Source organism: Capra hircus, chromosome 5 (genome assembly GCF_001704415.2).
Source record: "Capra hircus breed San Clemente chromosome 5, ASM170441v1, whole genome shotgun sequence".
NCBI lineage: Eukaryota > Metazoa > Chordata > Mammalia > Artiodactyla > Bovidae > Capra > Capra hircus.
In genome coordinates this window covers 86,570,386-86,594,658 of record NC_030812.1, presented here as the reverse complement: position 1 = coordinate 86,594,658, position 24,273 = coordinate 86,570,386, and the positions used below count along the sequence as shown (strand labels likewise).

The window sequence follows — 24,273 nt, the reverse complement described above, 5'->3', positions numbered from 1 at the left end:
TGGAGTTTTAGCACCTTGGGAGTAGGTAGAGTTGAAGCTAGCGTGGTGCACATGTGTGCAGGCTAAGTCACTTCAGTTGTGGCCGACTCTGTGCCACGCCATGGACTGCAGCACTCCAGGCTTCCCTGTCCTTCACTGTCTCTTGAAGTTTGCCCAGATTCATGTCCACTGAGTCAGTGATGCCATTCAACCATCTCATCCTCTGTTGTCCCCTTCTCCCCCTGCCTTCAATCTTTCCAAGCATCTTTCCAATCTTTTCAGTGAGTCAGCTCTTCCCATCAGGTGGCCAAAGTATTGGAGCTTCAGTTTTAGCATCAGTCCTTCCAATGACTATTCAGGGTTGATTTCCTTTAGGATTAACTGGTTTGATCTCCTTGCAGTCCAAGGGACTCTCAAGAATCTTCTTCAGCACCACACTTCAAAAGCATCAGTTCTTTGGTGCTCAGTCTTCTTTATGGTCCAGCTCTCACATCTGTATATGACTATTGGAAAAACCATAGCTTTGACTATACCAGCCTTTGTCAGAAAAGTGATGTCTCTGCTTTTTAATATGCTGTCTAGTTTAGTCATAGCTTTTCTTCCAAGGAGCAAGCAGCTTTTAATCTCATAGCTATAGTCACTGTCTGCAGTGATTTGGAGCCCAAGAAAATAAAGTCTGTCACTGTTTCCAGTTTTTACCCTTCCATCTGCCATGAAATGATAGGACTAGATGCCATGCTCTTAGGATTTTTTTAGTTGAGTTTTAAGCCAGCTTTTTCATTCTCCTCTTTCACCCTTATCAAGAAGCTTTTTAGTTCCTCTTCACTGCCAATCAAGGTTGAGACTTTACTCCTAAGGAAAAATGGAGACTAATTAGCAGTCATCACTCTGTGAGGAAGATGATGGGGGTGTCACCCCCAGAGCTACAGGAGAGGAAGGAGAAGCTATCCTTGCTGACTGAAAGGAACACTGAAAAACGCTGGTCACTGGAAAGCAGCGGTGAGGTCTATGGTGCAGTGTCCACGCTGATTTAGTGCGAATTCTGTACCATTTGTTAGACTTCTGTCCCTCTAAGGTGTGTCAGTGGTTTCAGTTCTTGTGGCTCTTATAATGATATGTAACACAAGAGGAGAAGGTTGTCTGAGGGGAAAGATTATTACCCAGTTTTGAACCTGTTGAACTCTTGGGCACAGGATCACCCAGAAGAACAATGTGCCAACCCCAGAAAATATTGACAAATCATAGCATTTAAATGGTGTGCAATGTGGGCAGAAATTATAACAAAAGGTATGACAGGCAGTGAGGTAAGGGGACACCAGGAATGAGATCAATAACAGAAGAGAAATGAGTTTCAGAAGTTTGTCAACAGTGGTTGATGCTGAGGAGAGATCATGTGAAATGAAGATAGACAATGCTACCTGGAGATTCAACAACATACCCATTTTTGGCAGCATCAGCTATTTTAGTAGAAATCAATCTACATCATGGGTTGAAAACTCACACGTCCAGAGCCAAGGTAATTAGGAAAATATGGAAAAGGACAAAGAATCAGACAAGAGGGAGTGGATCTGAAAATGGAATGTACATGTCCAATCTAAAAGGATTTCTAACTAAAAATAAAAAGTAATGGCTAAGTAAATGTCATGCAGACCAGGTCTGACCCAATGATAACAGCTCAACCCTCAAAACTTATTCAAAATTCTGAATGACAATGAAACCATGGAACCACAATCTTTTTGAGGCAGATGAAAGAACAAATATAGTAGATATGGTCTCTTTTTTATGATGTTAGTGACAGCCTCAGATAAGAAACAGGAAGACCTATAATCGAATTACAGCAATAATAAATTCTACCATAAGATGCTTGTTTAACATGTGTTATCCTACTTAAGCCTTGTAGTAACTCTATGAAAAGGGCATTGCCTGTTTCCTGCTGTGGAGGAAACTAAGGAGTGAGTGGTTAAGTATTCTAGTGAAGTTTCATAGATGGAATGTGTACAGTAGGCTCCAGATTTCAGTTCAGCTCAGTCTGACTCTTGATTTAACATTCTTTCAATTACACTGTGTAGCTTTTCTCTGATGGGAACACAGATCCTTCCTGCACTGAATGGAATTCATTCCCATGATCTAGCATATACTCCTTCTCACGTTCTCATGGATTTGGTCCACGTTACCCTCTTTATTGCCCTTTTCTTCATCCATTTCCTCCCACTGACCCATTTCACCCATATGAGCTCTTGACCAAGTCTTCCTCACTGAAAACCAACTAATAACAAACAAACATTTTCTCAAAAGTATATCTTTTTCTAGCTGCTTCCTGATCTCTTTCCTTCCATCCATAACTGATTTCTTCTTATCTCAAGTCACTCATACTCTCTGGGAATATTCATTCACTTTCATTTCCCAAACTAGGATTGTAATAGGGTGGAAAATACCATCTTAACAACAGACACCAGAGTCTCTTTTGGAAAGATAATTCCCTTTGTTTAAGTGGTGCTAGAGAGGACTCTTGAGAGTTGCTTGGACAATAAGGAGATCAAACTAATTAATCTTCAAGAACATCAACCTTGAATATCATCAGAAGGACTGATGCTGAAGCTAAAGCTCTAATATTCTGGCCACCTGATGCAAAGAGCTGACTCACTGGAAAAGACCCTGATACTGGGAAAGATTGAGGGACAGCAGAGGATTAGATGGTTGGATGGCATCACTGACTCAATGGGCCCAGGAGTTTGTGGAAACTCAGGGAGATAGTGAAGGACAGGGAAGCTTGGCATGCTGCAGTTCATGGGGTCACAAAGAGTTGGACATGACTTAGCAACTGAACAACAAGTTTAGAGGGTGCTTTTGGGTGTTAAGGTTATATTTTAAGAATATGTTCTGGAAACAGAAAGGAAAATAAGTAACTAACCTCTCCTCATACATAATTAAGGGGAATTTGGGGGTGGAGAGAGCCAAAGGGTGAGATGAAGGGAGAACTTAAGAAAAGAATAAAGAGTAACAACACCCTGAGAGCCTATTGAGTAGCTGTAATACACCCAGTGGGACCTTCTCAGTGACAGGTATTGAGAAGAATTGTCCTTCAAATACTTTTACAAACAGAAATGTCAGATGTTTCCTCTTTATATTCTTTGCTTGAGAGTTTTTCAGTGTTTCTGCTCTCTTACCTCTAACCTTCTATAAATTTTGCTACATTGCATAATGCCTTTGGGAACAGTTATTCTGGAAAAGCTAGGGAAAGAAAGCTTTCATCCATGTCTACACTGATGTGAAGCAGAAAGAGAGGAACAGTCACAGGAAATCCTATGAGGAGACAAGTAAACTGAAAGTAACTAAAGGAAATAGGTAATTGCAATAAACAATGGTCTTGTAAATTTAAGCCTATGGAAATTCCCAAAATAATGGGGAGAGCAGTGAACTCTGGCAAATTCAGGGTAGGGGTTCCAGGTCAATCTGAAAAAAATTTCAATGCACAGTTGACCTCTACTCACATTTAAATTCATCTGATGACTTCATCCCCTGAAAGAGGAAATGGCAACCCACTTCAGTATTCTCGCCTGGAAAATCCCATGGACAGAGGAGCCTGGTGGGCTGCAGTCCAAAGGGTCACACAAAGTTGAATACAACTGAGCACACATATACTGTTAGCTTCCTAATCTCAGGCTCCAGTCCAACTCTCAAACATTTCAAAATTAAGTGTCAGAATAGCATAATGGTTAAGAGTGTAAACTCTGAAACCCTAACACCTACATTTGAATCTCATATCTAGCACTGTGAACTTGGCCAAGTCTCTTAAGTATGTACTACAGCTTCTTCATCTGTAAAACAGAGATACTAGTTGTATCTAGCTTATAGGGATGCTTTATTACATGAGTGAATATTTGCAATGTATTTAGAGCAGTATCTGTCCCATTGTCAATATTCAATAAACATTAGCGTTTATTACTACAACCAACAGACTGCTGGCAACTTCCATTTTGATTCATTTACACACTCAACACTTATTTTTTGAGTACCTGTTATGTGCCAGGCATTGTTCTATGTAATACGGGAGAGAGTGGTGAATATAGATAGTCATTTTTGCTCTCTAGGAGCCTGTACTTGAGTGAGAAGAGACAACTAATAAGTAAAAAATGAACACTATGTGGGGAGTTCCATAAAGAAAATAAAGGAGGATCATAGCGAAAGAGAGGGTGGCGTGCTGCTATTTTATTTAGTGACATTTTAGCAGAGGTCTGAAAAAATGAGACAGCATGTCCTGTGGAGATCTACAGGAAGCGTCTCAAACTCAGCATCTTCCCTTCATTATCTTTTGCAATGACCATGTTACTTATGTGAACAAATTGTACAACCAACTATCAATGACTCAACCCAGCCATAAAACACACATTCTTCTCCTTCTTGAAGCTTCTGTACCCAGTTGGTCACTATTTTCCTTTTTATAACGTCCTTTGAGTCTACTTTCTTGTCTCTGTTACATACAGATTGAGCCACATGAAATGGCCTTTTTATAGATTAAAAATAGTTGAATATGGGTATGTGCTCACCCATTACTTACATACTTACGCATATATATAGGTATAGTCAAAGCTATGGTTTTTCCAGTAGCCAGGTACAGATATGAGAGTGGACCATAAAGAAGTCTGTGCCAAAGAATTGATGCATTCGAACTGTGGTGCTATCAAAGACTCTTGAGTACTTGGACAGAAAGGAGATCAAACCAGTCAATCCTAATGGAAATCAACCCTGAATATTCACTGGAAGGACTGACACTGAAGCTGAAGCTCTAATACTTTGGCTACCTGATGTGAAGAACCAACTCACTGGAAAAGGCCCTGATGCTGGGGAAGATTGAAGGCAAAAGGAGAAGAGGGCAGCAGAGGATGAGATGGTTAGATGGCATCACTGACTCAACTGACATTAGTTCAAGCAAACTCTAAGAGATAGTGAAGGACAGGTAGGTCTGGTGTGCTGCAATCATGGGGTCGCAAAGAGTCAGACATGGCTTAAGCAACAGAACAATGCTCACCAAGCTCCAGAGCACACAGAAGGACTACATCCCAGAATCCCTGTGGCTGGGTAGAGCCACAGAATGTGTTCTGGACAGAACTGCTATATGACACTTCAGCAAGGACCCTCAAATCTCTCACTAATACTCAATATTTGCTGGCCTCGTCTTTCTTTTGTCAGTAAGACAGACATAGTCAAGGACTCTATGGCTCTAGGAAAACAGTGGAACCACTGCAGAGAAGTTTAGGTTCATAAATGACAGCATGGAACTCATCCCTTCCCCTTCCTCAAATGACCTCAAATTATAGTTGGATGGGAAAGGTTATATTATTGTATTAATAAAGATTTGGAGTTAGTTCATTAGAGCAATTAGCACACCCTAACTAATAGAGTTGGACTGTGAAGAAGGCTGAGTGCCAAAGAATTGATGCTTTTGAACTGTGGTGTTGGAGAACACTCTTGAGAGTCCCTTGGACTACAAGCAGATCCAACCAGTCCATTCTGAAGGAGATCAGCCCTGGGATTTCTTTGGAAGGAATGATGCTAAAGCTGAAACTCCAGTACTTTGGCCACCTCATGCGAAGAGTTGACTCATTGGAAAAGACTCTGATGCTGGGAGGGATTGGGGGCTGGAGGAGAAGGGGACGACCGAGGATGAGATGGCTGGATGACATCACTGACTTGATGGACGTGAGTCTGAGTGAACTCCAGGAGTTGGTGATGGACAGGGAGGCCTGGCGTGCTGTGATTCATGGGGTCGCAAAGAGCCAGACACGACTGAGCGACTGAAATGAACTGAACTGAACTGAACTAATGTATATCCTCAATGCCAGAGTTTTATTTCAGATCATCATAAATCCTCCTCTGTATCATAGCAACAACATCCAAACTGATCTCTCAGTTTCCAGTCCATCCTTCTCAAGGCTCCCCAATTCATTGTGCCAAGTCCCAGTGTGACCATATCACTCCTTATCAAGGAGGAATTCTTCAATGGTTAGTCCTTAGCTTGTCCAACCAATCTGGATATTCAACACGTTTCATGATATAATCCCTGTCTACTTCTCCAGCATCTCTTTTTGCTATCATCATCAGCACTCTCTGCTTTTGGTCAGGCCAATTACCTGATTTTGCTCAAGCGGTCCACACACACTCATGACTCCAAGCCATTATACATGCTAGCTTTGTGTCTGAAGTGAACACCCCTATTGCCCTGCTAATTTCTACTAATTTTTAAGGACTCAACTCATAGCATATGCTAGAGAAAATTTTCCATGACCCCAAGGCTTGATTAGGTAGCTAACTTTTAGCACTCTTTTGGCACTTAGTTTTATTAAGGTCAAGATTGCCGGGAGAAATATCAATAACCTCAGATATGCAGATGACACCACCCTTATGGCAGAAAGTGAAGAGGAACTAAAAAGCCTCTTGATGAAAGTGAAAGAGGAGAATGAAAAAGTTGGCTTAAAGCTCAACATTCAGAAAACGAAGACCATGGCATCCAGTCCCACCACTTCATGGGAAATAGATGGGGAAACAGTGGAAACAGTGTCAGACTTTATTTTTTGGAGCTCCAAAATCACCACAGATGGTGATTGCAACCATGAAATTAAAAGATGCTTACTCCTTGGAAGAAAAGTTATGACCAACCTAGAGAGCATATTCAAAAGCAGAGACATTACTTTGCCAACAAAGGTCCATCTAGTCAAGGCTATGGTTTTTCCAGTGGTCATGTATGGATGTGAGAGTTGGACTGTGAAGAAGGCTGAGTGCCGAAGAATTGATGCTTTTGAACTATGGTGTTGGCGAAGACTCTTGAGAGTCCCTTGGACTGCAAGGAGATCCAACCAGTCCATTCTGAAGGAGATCAGCCCTGGGATTTCTTTGGAAGGAATGATGCTGTAGCTGAACTCCAGTACTTTGGCCACCTCATGTGAAGAGTTGACTCACTGGAAAAGACTTTGATGCTGGGAGGGATTGGGGGCAGAAGGAGAAGGGGACGACCGAGGATGAGATGGCTGGATGGCATCATTGACTCAATGGATGTGAGTCTGAGTGAACTCCAGGAGTTGGTGATGGACAGGGAGGCCTGGCGTGCTGCGATTCATGGGGTCACAAAGAGTCGGACACAACTGAGCGACTGAACTGAACTGAACTGAGTTACCTTGTCATGTAATCTTCTCTTTATGGTTCCTTTACTGAATTCCTTCAGAAAAGGCTAATATCCTTTATCTCTGTGTTCCCTAAGCCAAATACTGTGCCTGACACAGTGCAGACATTCCTTGTGAATAAATGCATACAGGAATCAATGAATTTCTAAGCATGTTTGCATCTTTGTCACAGAATGTATTTAATCCATTCCAAAATATGCTGCAGAACAAAATGTCTTTTTTTCCCCAAAATACTAAGAAAATACAAGAGATACTTCTGATTGCCTTCACATTTGTCAAGCAACATTTTATTTCACTAGGTTTTATGCAAACTATTACCCTGCCTTACCAGAAAATGGGTAATTAGAAACTGAATAACGCACTTAAATACAGATCTCTCATTAGAAGCTGGTTCATTTTCCTGTAAAAAGAATATGATAATTCTTGACAAACATCAAACTCTCTAAGAATCAAATAATCATTTTTCAATCTCAGGAACCATTTAGAAAAATTTCATTGTTTTCCAGGACAAATAAAATTGTGCTTATTTTTCTGATCAAAGGTGTTCTTTGATGGCTTCTTTTGTAGTCCTCAGAATAGCAGTTATATTCATTTCTCTAAATTTCCATATTTAAAGCCTGGGCTTCCCAGGTGGCACTAGTGATAGAGAGCCCATCTGCCAATGCAGGAGACATACGAGACACAGGTTTGATCCCTGGGTAAGGAAGATCCCCTGGAGAAGGAAACGGCAACCCACTCCAGCATTCTTGCCTGGAAAATCCCATGGACAAAGGAGCCTAGTGGACTACAGTCCACGGGGGTCACAAAGAGTTGGACACGACTGAACGGACTTAGCATGCATGCAATAAACACTTTACTTGCTTCACTACTTTCCATCTTTGTGGGAATTTAACGCCACAGTAAACTTTAAAAACAGATATTGATTTCTTTTAAGATACAAAATTAAGTGAGGTATATTCTAATCTGTGGAATGCGACCATATAAGTAACAATATATGGCAATGTTGGCACAAAACAGTAATACTGTACTTTTAAAAATAGATTCCATTTTAAAAGCCCAGAGAGATGTTATGGGGAGGGAGGTGGGAGGGGGGTTCATGTTTGGGAATGCATGTAAGAATTAAAGATTTTAAAATTAAAAAATAAAAAATAAAAAAATTTAAAAAAATTTAAAAAAAAAGCCAACAGATTTTGCCATATTTTTATCTCATGAAGATTTTAATACAGTGATGGCCTTCCAATTATAGAGAGGGTACTTTGAGAAGACTACACACTCAGTGTCTTCCTTGCTTAATGCATACTATGCAACCTCAAGCAAGTTACTTCATCTCTTTATGCCTCAGTTTTCCTTCTCTGAAAAAAGATGGAGATGACAAGAGCACATAGTTATAGGGTCACTGTGAGGGCTAGCTGAGTTCATATGTATGATATGAAGAATGTCTGGCACATAAGAATTCTTACAATTTTTTCTCTTTCATCATCACCACCATCATCATCATCGTTACTATCAACATCATCATCATCACCACCATCATCATCACCACAATCACCATCATCATCACCACCATCATCATCACTATCACCACCATCACCATCATCATCATCACCATTATCATAATCACCATTATCATATTTGTCACCACCATCATCATCACTATTAACACTGTCACCACCATCAACATCATCACCAGCATTATCATTATCATCACTGTCATCATCTTTCTACCTCTTCTCTCTGCAAGAACAAGTGATGAGAAACGGACTCTTAAAGAACTTAGAGAAAGCAAACATTACTGCCAAAGGAACAAGTTATAAACGAACAGAAAAGCTACTTCCTAGGCAGGATATGGCTGGCACACGTTTATATAGGTATTACTAGAATACTGAAGTGAGTATTAACTGTACATTTGTCAATTTTTAATATTTTGTGGAAAAAATTAAATACACGACTGATATTCAAACTGTCAATGAACACTTGGAAATAACAAGAAAAGAATAAGCCTAACGGACAGTGAAAATGGTCAACGTCAGGCAATTTGTCAGAGATTTACTGAGAGCAAAAAAGGAATATCAAAGAATCTTTTCTATAGTCAATGTCAGGCAATTTGTCAGAGATTTACTGAGAGCAAAAAAGGAATATCAAAGAATCTTTTCTATAATCAAAAAGAGAAAAGCTAAATATCATCAAAGTTTTATGAAAGAATGAGATTTCTCCAAAATACCATAAAATGTAGCATCTCTATTTATCAAAAAGAATGTATTTGTGCCCTCCAAAATGTAATTTAAAACAGTTAATGGAACCACTTGTACGAACACTTCATTATTTGATTATTTAATTTAAAAATCTGTCAATAAAATCACTGTCATAAATCTAAAGTAAATAATGTCTTAATGTCATTGAATGTGAATGTGTTAGTCGCTCACACATTAGTCCAACTCTTTGTGATCCCGCCAGGCTCCTCTGTCCATGGAATTTTCCAGCCAAGAATATTGGAGTGGGTAGAGAGCTATTTCTTTGATTACTTCTCATTCAAAAAGTTAGAAGATAACTTGTATTTTTCTTTTGTCGTATAAACACAACTCAAACTGAAAATCTGGGAAGAGTCTGAAGAAAGGGACCTTTCCCCTCCAGGTATCTGGGGGGGAGGGCATAGAGGAGGATAATCAGTTGAACTTAAGAGTCAAGAAATAGTTGAGGGCAGGGGCACTTGATATCACTGTGCTGTCCACTGACTGATCCAAAGAAACAAAGACTTCATGTTCTCCTCGACTTTGGATGACTTTGCGGGTTGAATGCTAGATACTACCACCAAAAGATAGGACTAATTTGGAGATATTTCTTCATGAGAATTTTTTAAAATGAAATTATTATCAACTAATCATTTACAAATCCCAAGAGCCACCAGAGAGTGTATTTAATAGTCGTGGGAGAGCTAATGGAAATATCCCACTAGCTGTGCCACCTGTACCTTGCAAAGATTACTTGTACAGGCAGCCACAAGACATGTCAGGGTGTCCATGACTGATCTGCAAAGAATACTCATTGTATTTGATGTGGTCATTACATAGAAAGGTCATTATCTCTAAAACATAATCAACTACCAGACTTAACTTCCACTGAACCTTTCTAATCCATTCTTGTGTACGATCATTTGATCACTAGGGTTTCGTGCTACTCAGCAAGCTTGCTCTACTTCTGAAAATCAAGACAGAATGCTGGTTTGTATATAATCACAACATGGTAGGTCTAAAATTGTGAATGAAAAGGTCTGTGTAGGAAGTAAGCTCTGTATAAACTCTACAAAATGATTACTGAGAAGCTTGGAATTTACAATTAACTAAACTCATAAACATTCAGAAAACTAATATCATGACATCTGGTCCCATCACTTCATGGAAAATAGATAGGGAAACAGTGAAAACAGTGTCAGACTTTATTTTGGGGGGCTCCAAAATCACTGCAGATGGTGATTGCAGCCATGAAATTAAAAGACGCTTACTCCTTGGAAGGAGAGTTATGACCAACCTAGATAGCATAGTAAAAGGCAGAGATATTACTTTCCCAACAAAGGTCCGTCTAGTCAAGGCTATGGTTTTTCCAGTGGTCATGTATGGATGTGTGAGTTGGACTGTGAAGAAAGCTGTGCGCCGAAGAATTGATGCTTTTGAACTGTGGTGTTGGAGAAGACTCTTGAGAGTCCCTTGGACTGCAAGGAGACCCAACCAGTCCGTTCTAAAGGAGATCAGTCCTGGGTGTTCATTGGAGGACTGATGCTAAAGCTGAAACTCCAATACTTTGGCCACCTCATGAGAAGAGTTGACTCGTTGGAAAAGACCCTGATGCTGAGAGGAATTGGGGGCAGGAGGAGAAGGGGACAACAGGAGATGAGATGGCTGGATGGCATCACCAACTCGATGGACATGAGTCTGAGTGAACTCCAGGAGTTGGTGATGGACAGGCTGGCCTGGCGTGCTGTGATTTGTGGGGTTACAAAGAGTCGGACATGACTGAGCGACTGAACTGAACTGAACTGAAACTCATAAACATACTTGGGAAGAGAAGAATCCAACTTCAAGGCTTGTTTACAACTCACATGGTGGGATACAGATCATTGAAACACCACATCTATGAGTAAACTGGATAAATTCATTTTTAAGTAGCATTAAATGATGTTTTTATCTTTATGAAAGTGAAACATAGTAATTGTATAATTGTAGAGAAATTAAGAAATATAGATAAGCATAAAGAAGCATGTTTGGCATATGGTAAATGTTCAGTAAATACATGTTGAATGATGAGAAGGAAAAATAAAATAATAATCACATAACAATTTCACCATTCAGAGTTGACCTCTATTAACACACTGATTTCCATCTTTCAACACACACACACACACACGCACACACACCTAAAAGCAGGACTGAAATTTACATACTACTCAGAAAAGTCTCACTCACTTTTTACCCTTTACAGTTGCCTTCATCTTGTTAGATTCTTACTAATGACAGAAGAAAATCTTCAATTGTCAGTTTAAAGTAATTCAGTGTCTTTTGAAGTAAAACAGTCTTTGGGGTAAATATTTAATCCATTTAAAATGCAAAACTTGGGGCTTTCTTGGAGGTCCAGTGGTTAAGACTCTGTGCTTCCAATGCAGGGCTTGGGCTCAGTTCCTGGTAGGAGAACTAAAATCCCTCATGCCTCATGGCCAAAAAAGCAAAACATAAAACAGAAGCAATATTGTAACAAATTCAATAAAGAATTTAAAAATGGCCCAAATTTTTAAAATCTTTAATAAAATAAGATAAAAAAGATAAAATGCAAAACTCCATCAGAGCTATTTTTCCTCTTTCAGGAAGTCTCTCCTGCTCTTCTCCCTTCTTGAGTCTCACAGAAATAATGGATTCTCTGGTCATCTCTAACTTGGTGAGGTTGTGTTATTGGATTCTTAGGGTTTAGCTCTAGTGTTTCTGAGATGTGGCTAGTATCTCTGGTTTTTTTGGATACCAAGCTGACTTCTACTCAAGTCATGGTCCCCTCTGCTGTTCTGTAATCCATGGCTGCCTGCCTTGCCCCAATCTGGAGCCTATTCTTCTCCACTGGCACTTTTTTTTCCAGCCAGGGAGCACCGCATACAGGATCTTAGTTCCCCAGCCAGGGATCAAATCCATGCGCCTGAAGTGGAAGGGCAAAGTCCTAACCACTAAACTGCCAGAGAGTTCCCCCTCCATTGGTGTTTCTAATGATTTTGTATCTTTCTACCGGAAATATGGAAATGTCATAATTCTCAAAATATCCAGGGAGGCTATGGAGATCTGGAGATATTATCTCAAACCCACCTTTGGACACACTCTTCAGTCATTTTTAATTCACCTCCCAGCACCAACATGGACTCCACTTGGGCTACCAGTCGCCTTGGAGAGACATGTGGTCCTTTCAGACACACACCCAGCTCATACACTCTCTTAAGACCCAAACTCTCCAATGTATACCATCACCTGGAAAAACGAAAAGGAGGCATGAGGACAGATGGAAAAGAAAGGGAAAAAAGAGAGAGTACAGAAGAATAGGAAACAAAGGGACAAGAAGAAGAGGTGAATGAAAAATGCTACCAAAAACAAATGGGAAGAAAATCAGGGGATCAAAAGCTTGTGTGCTACAGAATTAGAGAAATAAATAGAGAAAAGGAACAAATATCACTTAACTTCTTTCCCTATCACTGACTCCATTCTTTATCTGCCACAATGAACAACAATCTAGAGAGAAACAGCAAAGGGAAGAAAATAACAAAGAAGAGGAAGTGAAAAGGTCTGTCCCACTTGCTCTCCTCAACTTCAAGGACTAATTATACACCCATTCCTCTCACCTCTAATTCTTTCTAATCATGAACTGCAAACAGCCCCAAACAAACCTCAGCAGACTGCAAAACAGTTGATTCTATGGCTAGGTAGGAACAGAGGCTAAGAGTTAATTATATTACAGTTGTTGAAAACAGAACATCTATTTTAATGTTGTGATTCAAGTTTTAGTGGATTACATCAGCTTTTAAAGTTAACCATCTTTGGCACCTACACATAGATGTGGGGCAAATAGCAATTTCTTCCATTTCTATCTGTCCTGAGTCACTGCCTACCTAAGCTAGAAAGTATTTTATAACAAATTTCATATTTTATATATACACAAAAGTCATTCTCCTATTTCTTGAAAACATGGCTAATATCAATTTCTCCCACTGTTCAAAACTGGGAAAGAAAGGTTAAAAAAAGAGAACAGCACATATGCTGAAATCGTCTTAATATCGTGCTCTATAATCACAGTGTTTTAGGATGATAGACCAAATATATTTGTATGAAGGATGACTTTGGGGGAAAATGCATTGATTTATTGTATCTGCTTTTGGGTTAATTTTATTTTTAACACATTAGTCAATACCATTTAGCATCATCCTGTAAGGGTTTCCTGCAACTTGGTGGAGCAGTTAACTGCTCCTTAGAATCTCTGAGAAAAGTCTTTTAGGTCATATGTGAGTTGGAAAAGCATGGTCCAGAGAAATGTTCAGCAAGAGAAGCTGACTCACAAGAAGGAGTCATAGGGAAAAAAAAAAAAAAAAAAAACCCAACAAAAACCTTTTTGCTCTTCAGGTAGTTTTATTCCAGGAATCAAGGTACATGAGAAAACCCCTAATTTTCCAAAAAGAAAATCTCCAACACTTAAGGAAGAGAGAAAAGACACTAAAGAGTTTATGTCTTTGTCATAGTTGGTAAAAATTACTCATTCAAAATACCGAAGGAATATTAATTAAATAAGAAGTCAATGTGAGGAAAAATGAGTAATATTCAGTCAGTTCAGTCACTTAGTCGTGTCCAACTCTTTGCAACCCCATAAACTGCAGTACGCAAGGTTTCTCTGTCCATCACCAACTCCCGGAGCTTGCTCAAACTCATGTCCATTTAATCAGTGATGCCATCCAACCATCTCATCCTCTGTCATCTCCTTCTTCTCCTGCCTTCAATCTTTCCCAGTAACAGGATCTTTTCCAGTGAGTTAGTTCTTCGCATCAGGTGGCCAAAATATTGGAGCTTCAGCTTCAGCGTCAGTCTTTCCAATGAATATCGAGGAATGATTTCCTTTAGAATTGACTAGTTTGATCTCCTTGCAGTCCAAGGGACTCTCAAGAGTCTTCTCCAACACCACAGTTCAAAAGCACCAATTCTTTGGCACTCGGCTTTGTGGTCCAACTCTAACAATTTTCACAGTGACTGTTCAGTTGAAGATTCTAGGTTCTTTTTCCAAGTGTTTAGCTTTTTTTAAGAGACGGATATTCTCCGATTGCCATTTCTGATCTGAACATCATAGCTGAGGCAAGCGAGGAGAAAGAAGTATTGGCTGCAGGAAATTCTACAGAAGTGGGGAAAGAAAGACCAGAAGGACCTTACCGAGGCTGCGGAAACTCAACTAACTCCAACTGGGTGTCTTTGCTCGGTCATTTCCTATGGAAATTCAGCCAAATGAACAACTTCAGTCTCGGGAGTGCAGAACAAATCTGGAAACAACTGTCTTTATTTGCAAGTCAGATTCTGACTATAGAAGCTGGAGTCTGGAGCTAGCAGCTGCTGGTGCGGTTTCTCATTGTGGCAGGCTTCCTGCTCTGCACCCTACCGATCACACTTGCTCTGCAGTGTAGCTTTGGGAGTTGTTCTCTGTTTCCTCAAAGTCTCATCAGCCTCCCAGTGATTTTAAAATCCATTTTTAAAAGTCCCTTTATGCTTAGACTACCTAGAATGGATTACATTTTCCACAATAAATCTTCAACAATAGAGTGTTTCTAATTATTCAAAAAAAAGACTTAATTCTTTGATTCCCTCCCTTCTATTTTTTTTTTTTGTTGTTGTTGTTTGTTTTGTTATACAGATTTCAAGACTATCATTGTAGGATTGACTTTCAGAAGTGTTATTACTAATTCAAAAGGTAAGAGCATTTTTAAGTTTCTTAATACATGTCAATTCTTTTGTCTTTTTCTAACAGAAAAGATTGCACTAATTTAGTCCCCCATTGTTCTCCCCTGAGAATGAACATCATCGTTTCTCTTTATTTTCGCTGTTCTGATGGTTAAAAATAGATAGCTTGCTATTTTGATGTAATTGTATTTAACTATCAAAACTGTGAATACTTACTCATCTCATGAGCCCTCTGCACTTCTTTGTGACTCTTCCACCTTTATATCCAATTATCTCCTGGGCTGTAATATTTTTGGTGTCTATTTACACGCTATCTTTAAATATGGAAGAGTTTTACCCTTTTTTCTTTTCATAGCTGATGTAAATTCCCCCTCAAATTATTGATGGATTTTCTACTTTATTCATGTTCTGGGAATGAAGAAATTTAAAAGTTCTGGAGTCGAATAATCATCCTCCTGTGATTTCTACCAGCAGAAAGCATTCCATCTTCAGAATAAATAAATAGTAACATTAATGTTATTTTTGTGTGGTTGGTGTCTTTTTCTAAAAAGACTGATTCTTATTCTAAGATTTCATTTATTTATTCATTTGGCTGCATCCGCCCTTAGTTGCAGCATGCAGGAGCTTCACTGTGGCATGAGGGATCTTTCCTTTCTCTGGTTGCAGAGTGCAGGCTTCCTCCAGTTGTGGCATGTGGGCTTAGTTGCCCTGAGGCACATGGGAGCCCAGATCCCTGACCAGGGGTCAAACCTGAGTCTCTCTCATTGAAAGGTGGATTCTTAACCAATGGACTACCAGGCAAGTCCCTGTTTTCCTACATTTCATGTATTAATCCTTACACTGGGTTGAATAGAGTCCTTCCCAAAATCTTTGTCCACCCAGAAACTCAGAATGCAACCTTATTCAGAAATAGGGCCTTCATGATGTAATCAGTTATGTCAAAATTAGGTCACAACAGATGGCCCTAATCCAATGACTGATATTCTTGTAAGACGAGAAGACACGTGCCACTCAGAAGCACACAGGGAGAAGGCCATGTGATGGCAAAGGCAGAGACTGGAATGATCAATCTGTAAGTCGATACCTGGATTTCAGACTGCCAGCCTCTAGAGCTGCGAGACAACACAACTGTTGGTTTCAGCCACCCAGTTTCTTACGGCAGTGCAAAAACTAATATAAGGAGTATACAATACATACCAAGGATTTTGGTATGTGAGCTCAGAGAGAATGTTCAAACTATTTTTTTTCTCAAATTGTGAATAACAGATCCAGCTGAAGTTAGCTCCTAAAGGCACGTGAGTCATTCGCACTTCTCAATTCCAATAAGACATCACACTTGTAGCTTAAAATTGGCCACCATGGCCATTCTTACACCATGGTGGCAGTGGTGAAGGTATAATCTTTCAGGTGTGTCCAACTCTTGTGATGCCATGGACTGTAGCCCACCAGGCTCCTCTGTCCATAGGATTTCCCAGGCAAGAATACTGGAATGGATTGCCATTTTCTTCTCCAGGAAATCTTCCTGACTCAGGGATTGAACCTACATCTCCAGCATTGACAGGTGGATTCCTTACCACTGAGCCACCTCGGAAGCCCAAATCAATTATACTTCAATTTAAAAAGAAAGAAAAGCATCTCAAGGGAGGAGAAAAATGTTCAAACAAATAATAACTGAAAGCTCCTGAACAATAACACAAGTATTTCTAATCAGAAAACAAGTATCTAATGAGAATTTGTTAGGAAGCCTATGCCTTCTGGACTTTTTATTGATATCTGGCACAGGTTATTATATAGCAAAGATTTGAAAAAGGCAGCCTTTTTGTTTCGCATAATTTGTTGCAGCGATGAGCTGAGATGTAACCTAGGAAGAAGACAACCTTTCAGGAGTTTCTGGTCTTAGAAGACAGCAGCAGACCACAGGCTCTGTGACATAGAAAAAAAGCAGAGTCTGTTTCCCATTAGTTCTCCAAAAAACATCATTAATCTTGTGGCAGCAGGGTCAGCTCTAGGAATAACCAGCTGTATACCTGTTGTGACATAAACAGCCCTAAAGTTGACTCCTTTCCAATCCTTCAGAGAAAATATCTCCCCAGCTCCCACTCCTAAGATAGCGGAGGTGTCTGCCATTTCCAGAGTTAGAGAATTATTCTCATTTGCTAAAGCACTTAGATTCCTCCAGGTGGTTCCATAAAGACACTGAGAAGAATAAAACACTAACCCATTATTAGTCATTAATATGTCGATAAAGATCTATTCATCAAATGACTTGTTACTGTCTTAGGGAAAAAAGAGTAGGGACTGGGCGTTGCAAAGATCTGAATCAAAGGATTCTGCCTCTGGGACAGGGCTCTTGTAAAGAAGGAACTCCCCATCACTGGAATGGGAGATAGGATGCTGAAATACGAGAAAGAGACAATATAAAGCAGAGTTTCTCAAACCAAATTTCTCCTTAATAAACATTATGGATTTCCCTGGTGGGCTGTGGTAAAGAATCCACCTCCCAATGCAGGGCACACTGGTTCCATCCCTGGTCCAGAAAAATTCCACATGCCTCAGATCCCTAGAGCCCATGCTCCATGGCAGGCGAAGCCACCACAATGAGAAGCCCATGTGCCAAAACTAGAGAAAGCCCTCGCACAGAAACAAAGACCCAATGTAGCCAAAAATAAATAAATAAACATTAAGATCTCTTGGATCACTGTCCCTACACTGTACTTCCCAAGGCAGCTGTGCCATCCACCAAGAATCACAAATCTGTAAATCCCAAACAACCAAAAGAAAATGTTGCTGAACATGATTTCATTTAATTTGAATTGTGAAAACAACAAAAACGTTTCTTAAATTTTCCAAATGTAAGTATTTAAATATACAGTCATCTTATAATCCTGCATACGCTTTTCCAAAGACCCATGTCCTGCTGGAGATCCTGATATGAAACACCATCAGCGCTACCACCACTACCCCTGTCAGCAACACCTGCACTCCCAGACAGGTAAGAGGCAGGCAAATTCCCAAAGATTAATTTTCCACCCTTCAGCTGAAGGACATCACAGACAATAATTGTTTTAAGGCTGAGGCGAAAATTTAAAGCAGAGAAGCCAGTCCATGTGGGAAGAAAGTGCCTGAAAAGAGAATAAGGAAACAAAAGAATTTGGGATGGCCAAGACTAACTCTTCCATTTTATGCTAATACAACAGGCTTTATTGCTTAGATTGAGTTGTTGTGGGTTTACAAAAAGACAAGAATAAGAATTTCTTATCTGTGTGGTGACTGGCTTAAAAGTGTTGGAAAAACTGTCAACTGGATTCAGCTACTGCTATGGAAAGGGACAGTTGCTAGGGTGATGCTATAAGAATCATAAGGAGATAGGAAACTCAAGGATGCAGACAGGAAATCCACAGGATGCCAATAGGAAGAAGAAAGGCCCTGTTCCTCCAGTCTCTGTCTATTGCCCCCTATTGGAAAGCCTCATAGGGAACCAGCTGGCAAAGGAGAAATATGATTTGTAGAGTCCTGGTTCCAACATCACAAAACACTGTATAGGAAATTGTGTCTGTAGCTAAGAAACAATAGCCTACTGAATGGCACACGTGGTAAGAGTGGAAGCATAAAGATTTGTTGGAAGACTATTGCATATACCAGAAAAGAGACCGTGGTGGCCTGGACCAGGTAGTAGCTGTGGAAAAGGTGAAAAATGGTTACAGTGTTTAAGAGAAGGTTCATCAGCACTGGCAGTGGAGTTAATCAAATGAAAGGTATGCAAGAAAGAGACAAACCAAGATAGACTCGAAGGTTTATGAACTGAACGAGTGGAATCTTCTGAACAACTGAAAATTTTTCTTTGTTTTTTTCTGACGAAGAAGATGACAGAACCCATGGGTCTTAAAGGGACAATAAAAGAGTTCTGCACAGATAATTTTAAGTTTGAAATTCATATTCAATATCCAAATAGATGAGCCAAGCTGGGAGTTGGGTATATGAGCCTGGAGATTATAGAATTAGGTCCTGGCTACAGTACAAATTTAGGAGTCATCAGAGTGCATATAGTATTTAAAGCCTTGAAACTGGGAGAAATCCTGTAGGGAATGAACGAACAGTGAAAAAGAAATGTTAGAGGATAGATTCCTGGGCCACTCCAATGTTTATAGATTTCGAAGATAAGCCAGAAAAAGCTACCAAGAAGCAGCGGCTTTTGAAACAGCATGAAATCAAGAGTGTGAAGCTAAGTGAATCTAGCTAAATGAAGGAAGCTTCAGGAAGCTAACTGAAGACGCATTAAGAGGAAGGATCAAATGTATCACATGGTACTACTAGGAAAAGTAAGATGAGAACTAACAAGTAACAACATGGAATTAAAGAAATAAGCCAAGAAAATGTCCTAAAGTGGGAGGACATGAGCTTTCAGATTAAAAAGGTCCACAGAGTTCTAACATGATAAATGAAAGTAGGCCAATAATAACAAGGCCCATCACTGTGAAATTTCAAAATACTGGGGGTGCAGGAAGACGAGGAGTTAAAGATCAGACCAGCTTAGAATGCAAGGCGAAACAGAACTCCTGGTCATATACAAAAGTAAGGAATCAGAATGACATCACTTTTCTCAAAGCAACTCTGGAATCTAGAAAATACAGGAGAAATGCCTTCTAAATGCTAAAAGGACTTCCAAACAAGAAGTAAAATTCTAACAATAATGTCCATCAAGTGTGAGAGTAGAATAAAGATAATTTCAGACACACAGGGTCTCAGAACCTTTAATTCTCTTGTACCTATTCTTGGTAAGCTATTGGAGACTATGCACCAGCAAACTGGAGAGATAATCCAAGCAAGATGATACAGATTATAGGAACTCAGCGATCAATACATGTAAAAGGTGAAGGGAGTCTTTAGGATGATAGTAAAGGAAGATTACACACACAGAGACACACACATACACACATACAGACACACATGGGAAGATTCTAGACTACCAACTTGCATCTAGTAGATTAGAATGATGCTTCCCAAGGGGTGCAGTGGTAAAGAATCCACCTGCCAATGTAGGAGACACAAGAGACGTGGGTTCCATCCCTAGGTTGGGAAGATCCCCTGGAGAAGGGCATGGTAACCCACTCCAGTGTTCTTACCTGGAAAATTCCATGGACTGAGGGGTATGGGGGGCTTCAGTCCATGGGGTTGCAAAAGAGTTGGACATGAAGCACGCAGCACACACACATTGGAACACGTGAAAAGATTCCAGGACTTATTCTTTAAAAAAGCTGAAATTGCTGATACAGCTAAATGTCATTTAAACCAGGGGTCCCCAACCTGAGGCCTGTTAGGAATTGGGCCACACAGCAGGAGGTAAGAGGTAGGCAAGTGAGCGAAGCTTCATCAGTATTTATAGCCACTCCCAACCGTTTGCACTACTTACTGCCTGAACTCTGCCTCCTGTCTCCTGTCAGACCAATGGCAGCATAATAAATGAAATGAGCTTGAATTATCCTGAAGCTACCAGCCATCCTTGGTCCATGGAAAAATTGTCTTCCATGAAACTGGTCCCTGGTGCCAAAATGGTTGGGGACTGCTGACTTAAACAAATGGTTAGGATTTGGGAAGCTGTACCATAAACAGGTACTTTAAAAAAAGAGAAGGAATAAGAGGTGGATTAACTCCAGGCAAGAAGGACTGGGATTGTAGAGGGGGAGCGGGGAGGTTTCCTTCTCATCTCTTTTATTATCTCTGGAAAGTGGAAAGCTAGGTTATCACCTTGAAGAAGTGGGATGAGCAGGAGATGCTGGAAGTCTGAGAGAGAAGACAGCATATATTCATCTAGAAGTGGGAGAGTGAATGGACTTGAAAAATGCTGTGGAACTGCCTACCAGTTCTTAGTGGCACATAGGAAAGCTGGTTTCTTTGGACTGATGAATACCGCTCATGGAAGGTGTGAGCAGTAAGAAAGAGAAACTACTCCCATATGAGAAAAAAGGACAGTAAGCAGAGAGTGTGGCTCACAAGCCTGAGAGGTCACAATGAAGAGCAGAAGTCAGCTCCAGTGGAGAAATGGCAGGAGTGGTCTGGAAGAGGAGGTAGCCCATGGAAGAGTATGCCCACAACAGTGCACGTTGAACTAGAAGGTGATGACAAGGGCCTCATCTGAAGGAAAGCAATTGCGGCTCAGAGGTTAAAGCGTCTGCCTGGAATGCGGGAGACCTGGGTTTGATCCCTGGGTCGGGAAGATCCCCTGGAGAACGGAATGGCAACCCACTCCAGTACTCTTGCCTGGAGAATCCCATGGAGGGAGCAGCCTGGTAGGCTACAGTCCATGGGGTCGCAAAGAGTTGGACACGACTGAGCGACTTCACTTCACTTCACTTCAAAGAAGATCTCAGTTAAAATATCACAAGATAATCTGGCTGTGAGAATTGATTGTAAAAAGGTGAATCATAATAGAAGAAGAGAACACAGTGAGGGGTAATCACAATTTATCCTGAAAAGGAGTAATCAGTTTCCTTTTGTGCAGGTGGAAGATTCTTGCTGCTGTTTAGTTGCTAAGTCACGTCTAACTTTTTTGCACCTCCATGGACTGTAGCCCACCAAGCTCCTCTGTCCGTGGGATTTCCCAGGCAAGGAGTACTGGAGTGGGTTGCCATTTCCTTCTCCAGGGGATCTTCCCAATCCAGGGACGGAACCCAAGTCTCCTACATTCGCAGGCCGATTCTTTTACTGCTGAGCCACAGGTAAAGCCTGGGAAATGCTTAGGGGTGAGTTTAAAGCTACAAAGAAGAAAAGCAAATATTTAGTGATGGGGTGCTTCTCTTTGAAACAGCCCCCAACAAAACAACTTGAAATAGGAGAGATGGTAAATTCAGCCTTAATACAAAAGTTTTCTGTATTAACTTGCAGTGGCCGGGGCCTTTTTCTTTCTGACTCTTCATGTCTCAGTAGTAATCCTGTGGTTTCTTCTGTTTTTCTTTTCTATTCTTTTAACATTTATCGAGATTGTGTTCTTTCTTTCTTCTGTATTTCCTGCTGCTGTCAGAATCTTGCTACTACAGTATTTTTGCTGTTGTTCAGCTACTCACTCATGTCCAGCTCTTTGCAACTCCATGGACTGCAACATGCCAGGCTTCCCAGTCCTTCATATCTCTCAGGGTTTGCCCAAATTCATGTCCATTGAGTCGATGATGCCATCCAACCATCTCATCCTCTGTTGCCTCCTTCTCCCCCTGCCCTCAATCTTTCCCAGCATCAAGGGTCTTGTCCAATAAGTCAACTCTTCCCATCAGGTGGTCAAAGTATCAGAGCTTCAGCTTCAGTGTTAGTCATCTCAATGGATATTCACGGTTGATTTCCTTTAAGACTGACTGGTTTGATCTCTTTGGAGTCCACGGGACTCTCAAGAGTCTTCTCCAACACCACAGTTCAAAAGCATCAATTCTTTGGCACTCAACTTTCTTTATGATCCAACTCCCACATCTATACATGACTACTGGAAAAACCATAGCTTTGACTAGATGGACCTTTGTCAGCAAAATGATGTCTCTACTTTTTAATATGCTATCTAGGTTCTATACCTGGGTTGGGAAGATCCCCTGGAGAAGGAAATGGCAACCCACTTGCCTGAAGATCCCTGGAGAAAGAAATGGCAACCCACTTCCAGGCAACCCACTTGCCTGAAGATCCCCTGGAGAAGGAAATGGCAACCCACTTTCAGGCAACCCACTTGCCTGAAAAATCCCATGGATGGATAAGCCTGATAGGCTACAGTGCATGGGGTCACAAAGAGTCAGACACGACTGTGCGACTTCACTCACTCACTCTAGGTTTGTCATAGCTTTTCTTCCAAGGAGAAAGCATCTTTTAATTTCTTGGCTGCAGTATGTAGTATTACAAATGCATAAATCACTTTCTTTTTAATCTCCTCAGGAGTTTCACCCAATTGTTTCCTACTCAAAAATTCTCACTTTCCCTTTTAAATGGTAAACTCCTTCCTGGCCTCTTGGAGTTTTCTCTTCCCTCCTCTCCCAGAGATAACAATTAAATATAAGCTGTGATAGCAACTATAAACCCCTAGGTGACAGTTCTCCAACTACTCTCCAGGAAAAGAAAGGAGTCCAAAGTCCTAGGTTCAAGCCAGTTTGACACAGTACTTGATTGAAGCCAATCTCTTCACTTGCCTGTCATTGAAAAATCAGGATAACGCTAAATACTTGTCTTACCAGCCTCTCCATGGGTCAGTCCTATATACCTAATTGTTATGCAATGGTTAATGTTTCTTTCTGGTATGGGTCACTCTTCCTCCATTTATTCTTTCCTTCTACTAATCATTTTTATTTCTCAGTAATTAGCAGGTATTATTTATATAAAAGAAATCATATTTCATCAGATCTGAGATGTTATTATATTATTTAACAATAATACACGAAACAAAGAATACTGCAATGAAACTACAACTCAGTGATTTTACACCAGTGCTACAGATAGCCCTGCACTAGCCTCTTTTTTTTTTTTTTTTAAATCTTTTAGGCACACAGCAGGTGGGATCTTAGCTCCCTGATCAGGGATCAAACCTGTACCCCCTGCATTGGCAGCGTGGAGTCTTAACCACTGGACCACCACGGAAGTTGCCACTAGCCTCTTCCTCACTTAGACATTTCTCTCATCCGTTCTAAGAAACTGGAGAGCCTGGCGGCTACAGTCCATAGGGTCGTAAAGAGTGGGAAACAACTGACCACACACAGGCAACACAAAGAGGAACCAGCAATTTTTCCTATTTTCACTTTGAACTGTTTGACATTTGATATGGAGACAATCATTTTGCATGCATCTTGGTAACTATTTATAATACAGCTGCATCTACTCATGCGTATTTTCTTCCTTTGCTTTATTTTGCTGCCTTACAAGAAAATATAGAGTTGCTTTCAGCATTTCTCTGAAATAACTTGTTTATAAATCAAATTGGCAACTCATTGCTGTTTCCATGCCTTCCTTTATACACAACAGATATTCCAACATTTTGGTTATATTTTAAATGTCAACCAATCTTAACATGTGCAGGACCCACAATGCACAAACCCTACTTAGGGAGTGTCAGCTCTGCCTCAGCTTCTAACTGGTCACCAGAGACTGTAAAAGGCAGCTCAGTTTCACTGATGGTATAATATAAAATTGGACTCCTCTGA

The 24,273-nt window shown here is 40.4% G+C and overlaps 1 protein-coding gene across 2 annotated transcripts in view; it reads right to left on the bottom strand.

Moving 5' to 3' along the window:
- The window catches only part of ST8SIA1 (ST8 alpha-N-acetyl-neuraminide alpha-2,8-sialyltransferase 1), a 180,861-nt gene that overhangs the window by 15,776 nt on the left and 140,812 nt on the right, over positions 1-24,273 (bottom strand). The gene's annotated exons all lie outside the window — the stretch shown is intronic.